Source organism: Thamnophis sirtalis, unplaced genomic scaffold (assembly GCF_051295495.1).
Source record: "Thamnophis sirtalis isolate CommonGarterSnake01/CBP01778 unplaced genomic scaffold, rThaSir2_p1.2 scaffold_6, whole genome shotgun sequence".
Taxonomy (NCBI): Eukaryota; Metazoa; Chordata; class Lepidosauria; order Squamata; family Natricidae; genus Thamnophis; species Thamnophis sirtalis.
Window position 1 is genome coordinate 55,201,080 of NW_028261386.1, and position 9,431 is coordinate 55,210,510.

The 9,431-nt window shown below is 37.1% G+C and overlaps 1 long non-coding RNA gene across 1 annotated transcript; it reads left to right on the forward strand.

The window, feature by feature from the left end:
• Positions 1-934: 934 nt before the first annotated feature.
• LOC148044981 (uncharacterized) lies at positions 935-4,047 on the forward strand. Its single transcript, XR_015697151.1, has 3 exons — positions 935-1,064; positions 2,924-3,157; positions 3,925-4,047. It is a non-coding gene; the product is annotated as an uncharacterized LOC148044981 (long non-coding RNA).
• The last annotated feature ends 5,384 nt before the right edge of the window (positions 4,048-9,431 follow it).

Genomic DNA, 9,431 nt, shown 5'->3' on the forward strand with positions numbered 1-9,431 from the left:
TGATGCAGCTGCAAAAGAAGTAAATCCCTAATACAATCTCAAGATGAAAGAAAGCTGGTTCTTTATCCTATAATTGTCAGCCCATGTCTAGGATATTGTATCCAAAAGAATGCTTGGATATACTGGGTGCATTTAACCTATAAAAGGCAACAGTACTGAGAGACAAGACAGCCTTCTTCAAGTATTTGAACATCTATCATGTAGTATGCAGACTTTTTCAATTGTTCCACCAGGTGATTCAAGGAACAGTATCTCTAAATTGCAAGGAAACAGATTTTGCTTGGATATACAGGGAAAAAAATATGATAAAGAGTTGTTCAGTAATGAGCCCTCCTTTATTGAAGATGTTGGAACTGGGCTCTCTTTCATTGGATGTATTCAAATAGAAGCTGGATGTTCTAGTAGTAGATTCACACACAGGAGAGGGAGAAGATCTCAAAAGTTCTTTCCAAACTTCATCAGCCAAAAAGAACACAGTAGGGACTTTCTGGGACCTGGGGGAAACTAGTGGATTCAAATAAATATGCCCTAATCTCCGATATCTTGTAGGAGAGGGTTGATTTATTTTTTAAAATAAATTTAGGAACTTCTTTCTCTTTCTGGCCTATTTCGGCTTCCCAAAAATTTCTGCCTGTACATTGCTTTATAAATGAGCAAGACAAATATTTTTTGCCAAAAAAAAAAAAAAAAAGCAAATCAGTGTCATGAATGAAAATGTCCAGCCTTTTGCTAATGCTCAGCTTTCTCTACTTCTCTCTCTCTCTAATCTGCATTGCAAAAAAGACAGACCTTTTCCTTCTTCACATCCAGGCACACCTGTCCCTTCCTCTTAACTGGGAACATATGTCACTTTAGCTAATACTCAAGAGAGCTTTCCCGTTATCTCCTAACAATTAGAAGCCATAAAGAGACATCAACCAGCCATTATGGACTATTAACTAGTAATCTATTTAACAAAAGAATCCTCGGGGCTATCAGCCATAACAGTATTTCATTCAATGCATTTAACAAGGCTTTGTCTCAGCAGGTGGCAGCACATGGTTGACCTTGGCTGAGCTGGAAAGGTAAGTAGGGTTGGCTTTGTTTAGCACTTGAATGAGAGATTAGCACTGAACATTAGAATTGTTGGCCCAATTGCAAAGTTATAAAAAGCACCCTCAAATAAAAAAAGGTACTTGCTTGAAGGAAACTTTTTCAAATTGGTTTTCACATTTCACATTTGGCAATGTTAATTCTAAAAGGAAGAAGCAGAAAAAGAAGGTGATTGTCACAATTGTTGAGATTCTGCCCATTGTGGGAAATACTTAGTAAGGCACTAACAAAATATTGTGAATGGGTGGGACTGCAATAAAATGAGATGAATGGACCATTTTTGCAAATATGATCTAAAAAACCTTTTGAACATCATTTCTCTCTCCCATGAAAAAGGAAATGCATTAGGGATAAGACAATTGACAAATTAAAGAAGTGAATATTGTTTTTTTTCCTACTGATAGTCCTTGTTTAATGACTATCTCAGACCGACTGACTGCAGTTACAACACTGATGAAAAATAATTTTGTGATTATTGCCATTTTTAGGACTTTCACAGCATCTCTGTCTCAGCCACATGCTTGATTACAGTCGGTATATGTTGTTCTGTGCCTGATCCATTTTTTTCTTTTCTCCATAGTACAGCATTAAAAAAATCACTAGGGGAAAGTTAACAAACTAATCTGTGACCTTAATTAGGTGCTTAGAATCCTCCCACCTGTCTGCAGTTGCTGCCTGTAACTGACAAGACCCTAGTCAGTTTCATGCTAAAGGCTTTGTTTTACCTCCTAAGTGGCTTGTGGTAGCAAGTGCCCTAGGCAAAAAACTGTTTCTTACTCACTCCTTTCAATGTGTATTCTCCATTGTGTGCTTACATGTTGTCCTGCAATCTCTTCTTCTCCAATGAATGTAAATGAAAACATAAATTATCTTTTTGCTAATTATCCAGCTCTGAGATGAGCATTCCAAAAAGCAGAAGAGTGGGGTGAAAAGCAGGGGTGAAATTCAGTAGGTTCTGACAGGTTCTAGAGAACCAGTAGAGGAAAGTTTGATTAGTTTGGAGAAATGGCAAATACCACCCCTGGATGGCCGCAGTATGGGGTGGGAATGGGGATTTTACCATATCCTTCCCCAGGAGTGGGGAGTGAATGGGGATTTTGCAGTATCCTTCCCCTGGAGTGGGGAGTGAATGGGGATTTTGCAGTATCTTTCCCCTACCACCCCCACCAAGCCACCCCTACAAAACCGGTAGTAAAAAAAATGAATTTCACCACTGATGAAAAGAGGTATAGGATTTGCCCTTTGTGAATTAAGTTCATTAAATTTTCTCCACTTGCCCTGCTGTTTGGAGTCATATCCTCCTGATGCTGTAAAGCAAAGGAAAGCTGAAGTAAAATTGTAAGCACAGACATAGTCACATAATTTTTCACTTAGTGACCACTTCACTTATTGAGTTGCTAGTCCCAACTGCGGTTAGTAAAGCACTGCCTGTAATTAATTAAAATTAAATAAAAGTTTAGCAAAAAGATAACTTCAGAGACAGAATTTCTTCTCTTGATAAAATATGGAAACGTGCTATTAAAAAATCCCTAATATGATTGATAATTCAATTTTAAATAGTTGCAATGGAAAAAATGAAGTATTTGTTTTAAATAATACCTGTTTGATTGCTTTGACCTAGTACTTTAACCTAGCCAAATGAACCAATACCTATAGCTCTCATCCATGAAAAAGTGTGTAGTTTTAATACTTTGAAACTATAGATAGTTTAAGATGTGTAGAGGTCAACATTTGCTTTTAGAAATGCATTAGTCTCTTTTATACTGAGTCAGTCAGGGCAATCTCAAAATTAGTATTGTCCATATTTAATTGAACTTGTCTGTCTTTCTAGATTGATGGAGTGGTCTTGTTCAGTCATTCAACATTGCTTCTGTTTCTTCATTACCTAATGGACATCATTTCTTCGTGGAATATACTGGCAACTTAACTTGGGATTTTCTATGGGACTATCCCCAGTGATAGATGAGTATTGCATTGTCTGAAAAGCCTCAATGCATACATCTGAAGGGATCATAATTCATGCAGAGGGTACTAGCTTCAATCCCAGCACTTTATAGTTAAAAAGGTCAGTGATAACATAGGCAATAGAAAATCCAGATGGCTATTGCCAGACAATGTAGATCATATTGAGATAAATCACAGTTCTTCTAAGTTGGGCTTTTCTAAAGGCATAGCTTTATCAATCTGGGCTATATTAGCTAAACATCTCATATAGCTTCGTATCATTTTAGAATTATCAAATATTCAGAAATTAGTCCTCTATGCATACAACTATATATGCAGGAGCTTAAAATGAATGATATATTTGGAGTGGGAAGCTACCATTTATTGTGCTTATTTGTCATAACACAAAAATACTATGGAAAAGAGTAATGCTGGGTGACTGTAGCAAAGAACCAGTCCAATGCATTAACCACACATGTGACATTCAGGATATTTACCCAATATTTTGCATCATTAGAGTTTTGAATGGTCCACAATCCAATTGCTCAATTGCTGATGAATACAATATCTGTGTTTAACTGCTCCTTTGTAGATTTGGGTTGGCTAGTGAGAAATGATTCATGACAATATGATAGTTTTTAGTCTGTTTCTAAAAAAGGAGATAGACTTTCCAAATATTTTCTTTAAAAACCGGTATCTAAGATTGGTTCATTGTCCATTGTCCTATAAACATATCAAAGATTATTGCTTGAATAATCAACCTAGTATGGGAATCATTTCATAATAAGGATTTGGTTAAAAGTGAAAGAGAGGTTTATAGATTATTGTAAACTTAGTTCCATCTCATTCCCTCCCTCCCCCTCTGTCCCCCCCCTCTCTCTCACACAGACAACCATTAAAAAAAGTTGTGGTTCAATGGTTGAAGCTAAGTAATAGTTGACTTTTGCTTCTGGCATTACTTCAAGCAATATGGGGATACAATCAAAAGACAGATCATGACATCTTGGCAACTTCTTCCAGAGAATACATGAACTGAAAAAAAGGTACTTATTTTACTTCAAAAGCTTTATAATCCTCTTCAAGATCAGTAGTTGAAATGGATAGGGGTTCTTTTTTTAAGAGAGGGAAATGCCTTTGGTAGGCCTTATTCAGTTGGGGGACTTACATTTTCTCACTGCATCACAATTTTTCGAAGCAGTCAGTGATCACAAAAAGACATTTTCAAGGGACCAAGATAAATCTGAAACTTTGGAACTGATTTGTCATCCTACCTACTCCCATCCAAATTATTTTCTCTTGCATTTCCCCTCCTACCATTCTCCTTCAATTTGATGGAAAAGGCTTTACTTTGGAAATGTCTTTCAAAGGGAGAAGGGCATTTCAATGCACTACTTCTAAAGGGGATACTATGGTGTTCCCTTAGTACTATGGATATTATGCTTCAACCACAATGATACACACGCAAACAATCGATACAAACTCAAGGTAAACTGCTTCAAATTCGTTTGCAGAAAATATGACTTCAGCAACAGAGTGGTCAACACTTGGAATGTTCTACCCAATTCTGTTGTTACAGCCTCAAACCCTCACAGCTTCAATCTCAAACTGTCTACCATGGACCTCACCCCATTCTTAAGAGGTCCCTAAAGGGGGGCGTGCACAATGTCCCTCTCTTACTGTCCCCATTTATCTGTATTTACTTCCTTTGTTCATGTTTATGTTCATACCTACACTTGTTAATTTGTACATGTTTGACAAACAAATAATATAAATAAATAAATGGTGCTCTTTCATCAATTTAGTTGTGAGAGGATGAAGAGTTAATTGTGATTTAACTGGTTTTTCCATATAAAATTGTCTCTGCATCAGTCTGCAGGTTTCTTATGCTTTCATCCCAAAGAAATTAACAGTAGTCTTCCTGGATTGGGAAGTGTAGGCATTTAGACACACTTCATAGTTAAAAAATTCCACCAAGAAAATTTTGAAAGGAATGTTCCATTGCCCTCACGAATGGTATAAAAACAAAACTTCCTTTTGGAAAGGAAGAAAACTTTTAGTGCATCACAAGACAGATTTTAGCACAGCATTAACAGCAACAGATCATTATTTGTGACCTAATTAGTATTACTTTTTCTATTAGAAAAATAGGGTGTTACATTATATTAAGATCATGCTATAAGTACTGTCTACATATTCTCCAAGACTTCAGGCTGGGAAACTTTTCAGCTCCTCTGCATATAACCAGAGATTAAATTTAAGACTTTTTTTTAATGCAAAGCATATGCTTTTTCACTGAACTATGGTACTTCAGGGGAATTCTTCACATCTTTTCTGTGAATATTAATCAGTTCAGGAGAATGAAATGCCTTTATTTAGGAAGTGCAGGGTTTCACCATTGGAACTAACATGTTAATATTAGCCGTCTATTCAGGTATTTATATAATTCCTGAATAGAAGGCTAATATTAACATGTTAGTTAAATGCTGGAAAAAAATGGAGGGATTTTGCATGTTTATATAATACCTGAATAGAAGGCTAATATTAACATGTTAGATAGACACTGGAAAAAAATGGAGGGATTTTGCATATTTCCAACCTGCATATGTTGAGTTCAAGAGCTAAAGGTTCCTTTCTATGATGCTTTACTTTTCAAGACTTCCTGGTCACATGGAGAAGTCCTTCTTCAAATAGGGGCCTTTTCAAATAATAAATTCATATGTCTGACAGGGACTGTTTTTATTTGCATTTCTTTTTAACCAGGAGGCAAAAAGCAATTTGGCTAAAATGCAGGATCAAAAAAATGCAGGGAAAAAATATTAGTTTACCTCCATTTTTAAGGTAATCTTGACTTTCAACCACAATTGAGTCTAAAATTTATGTTGCTAAAGTGAGAATGTTTTTAAGTGACATTTGTCCCATTTTATGACTTTTCTGGCTGTTGTTGTTAAGTGAATCATGGGAGTGGTTAAATTAGGAATACAGTTGTTAACAAAATCTGGTTTCTCCATTGACTTTGCTTGTCATAAGGTTGCAAGAGGCAATCATGTGACTCCTGAACGCTGCAAATGTCACAAATATGAGTGGGTTGTCAAACATCTGAATGTATGAATGAACCAGTGAAAGCTGCACTGGTCATACATATGAAAAATGGTCATAAGTCACTATTTTCAATGCCAGTGTAACTTTTAACTGTCACTAAATGAACTATTGTAAGTGAAGGGCTACCCATATCTCACTGCTCTCTAGCCTAAAGGCCATAATAAAGGTTTAATGACGATTTCACTGAAATCTGTTTTGTCTATTCAAGAATGGTTTAGGATGTCCCTGTGTGAACTAATGCCAGGTTAGTTTTGGAGCCAGGACTGGGGTATAACTTTTATTTATCACATTTTCTTAAACTGCCAAGCGGCAATAGCTTACTAAATTTTGGCTGAATGGTTGATTGAAAGAAAATAGCTTTGGATTAAACAAAACACGTGATTGAAACTATAGTAAATGCAGTTATAGCTAGGATAAACAGAAGAAAGCTTTTTTTCCCACACAACACATGGCTGGTCTGTGGAATCTAATGCAATTAGTTGTGGCAATGGGAATCTCTTTGGATGGTTTTGAAAAGAGACTAGACAGGCTCATGAGCATCAGACTATTAATGGCTAGTGGGATGTGACAGTGGAAAAGGGGGTGGAATTGGCTTCTAAACCAAGCTTGTAAATTTCTGAAATCCGTCCAGTTGGATACAGAATGCAGGGTAGACTGGCACCTGGCTCTGTCCAGCAAGACTGTTTTAATAATGCAATCATCCAACATATTCTTGCTGAATTTCATATCTTTTGTAGACCAAACAAGTTAGACAGTGCAACCCAGTGATCTAAAGTTTAAACAAAAGAGTGCCATATCTGATCTTGCTCATGAAATCTCCCAGTAGAGAACCTTTTCCAAGGTGATTTTGTTTTCTTATGAAAGGGACATTCCTTATGTGTAATCTGTGAATGGCCATAGAGAAGTCAGGATGAGAGCCAAGAATAAAAATAAATAGCCCTTCTTTTCTAGCATCCTTTTTTCCCCTTTCTGTTTTCTTTGTTTCTTTCCTTATTTTTCTTCCCTTTTTCTCTTATCTAGAAGGAACAGTTATTTTTGATTGGGATCAAAATCAGGCTGAAAGATGCATGGAACTAGATCAAGGCTTGTTTATACCTAGGGCTATAAAATCAAAGCCTTGTTTTATAAGCAAACAAAAATGATCTGGTTTTTCTTTTTAACAATGATCTATCTCACATTGTCTGGGGAAGGGTATCTTTGTTTAGAACATTTAGCATGAGTCCTAAAAATAGAGACTACAACAAACATGGGAAAATGAGAATGTGTATTATGTTGTTGTTTTTGCTTTGTTTTGTTTACTGTTTTAGTAAACAATTTATTTTCTTCATTTGCCATGTTTCATTACTAAGCTGTGACTAAATCTCATGAATAATATAGTCCTGTGATGGCAAACCTATGGCACATGTGCCAGAAGTGGCACACAAAGCCATCTCTCCAGACATGCCAGCTGTTGCCCATTGCTCTTCCGGGTTCTGGCGTGCATGCATGTAGGAGTGCCTGAAACTGGAAGAGCAGCTTCCTAGTTTGCATGCATGTTCAGGGAAACTGAACTTTTAATTTCAGGTGTGCCAGCTGGTCTTCGTGCGTGCTTGCATGCATTCCAGAAACCAGAAGACCAGGTGACTGGCGCGCATGGGCATTCCAGAAATTGGAAGCTCAGCTTCCCAGTGCATGCATGTGCGCTGGGGAGCTGCTCTTCTGGTTTCTGGTGCTCTGATGCATGCATGCAACCACCCGTTTCGGCACTTGGTGCTGAAAAGGTTTGCCAACACTGATATAGTCCAAATATTTAGAAGAAATGAAATAAACTTGTTCACACAACACAAGAATTTTAGCACATGTGAATAACAATTACATTCAAAGTGCAAGTAGTCCTTGAATTACAACTGTTTGTTTAGTGACTGTTTGAAGTTACAACGGCACTGAAATGTGACTTATGACCATTTTTTCACATGTATAACTATGATCATGGGATTTAACTTTTGGATGCTTGACAACTGGCTTATATTTATGATGGATGCAGTGTCCCAGGGGTCACGTGGTCACCTTTTGCAACATTCTGACAATCAAAGTTAATGGGGAAAAGTCACTTAACAAATTCCTCACTTAACATCATGAATCTTGGGCTCCATTGTGATCCCACATTGAGGACGGCCTGTACTAAAATAGACAAGTTCACACCCAGGTTGGTTTTTTTTTATACTTTTCATTATCTCCCTTCCTGAACTCCCCAACAGTAAAATCAACAAAGTTGTCTTCCATTTCACAAGGATTATGTGAAAATTGAGAAAAAAATCAGTCTGTAAACAACAATTATGTAGTGTCTTAGAGCTGAACTAAAATGTCTCAGAAGACACATAGTTTTAATGCAGCTATGTTCTCACTATAATCATTCCCAACTATCCAAGGCTTATGTTATCAAGTTTGCAAACAGGTTGCCCTATTTCCAGCACAATTGGTGGGGAACTGAGAAATAAAATACATTTAGCTATTGGCTTTATTTATCAAGAATTGCAGGCAGTCCTTGACTTACAACAGTTTGTTTAGTGACCGTTCAAAGTTACAGTGGCACCGTAAAAAGTGATTTATGAGTGTTTTTCACATTTGCAGCATCCCCATGGTAAAGTGATCAAAATTCTGGTACCTGGTAATTGACTCATATTTATGATGGTTGCAGTATCCTGGGGACACGTGATCACCATTTCTGACCTTCTGACAAAGTCACTTAATAACCATGTTCCTAACTTATGTGATTCACTTAACAACAATGGCAGGGAAGGTTGTAAAATAGGGAAAATTTAACTTAACAAATGTCTCGCTTAGCAACAGAAATTTTGAGTTCAATTGAGGTCATAACTCAAGGACTAGCTGCAGTAATCCAACTCAGAAAAATGTTGTAACATTTATTTTCTATGTTCTGGGATAGCCTGGACCCTGAGAAATTCTCTGATGTGTAGTTCCTACCGCAAACAGAATAGAAAATCTCAAAAGACCACTTGTAATATACAGTAGAGCCTCTGGTCCAGTGGTGGGTTTCAAATTTTTTTAGAACCTCTTCTGTAGGTGTGGCCTGCTTTGTGGGAGTGGCTTGCTGGCCATGTGACTGGGTGGGTGTGGCCAACTTGTAAAATGTGGTGAAACTCACTTAACAATGCTCTTGCTTAGCAACCAAAATGTTGGCTCGGAAACTCTGGCATTTGAAGCACACAAGTCTTAAAGCTGTCAAGTTACAAGACCCTTGCACCCTTAACCCTTTAGGGAAAAAACCCCAGCGATGTTCAAACTTGACAGCTTTA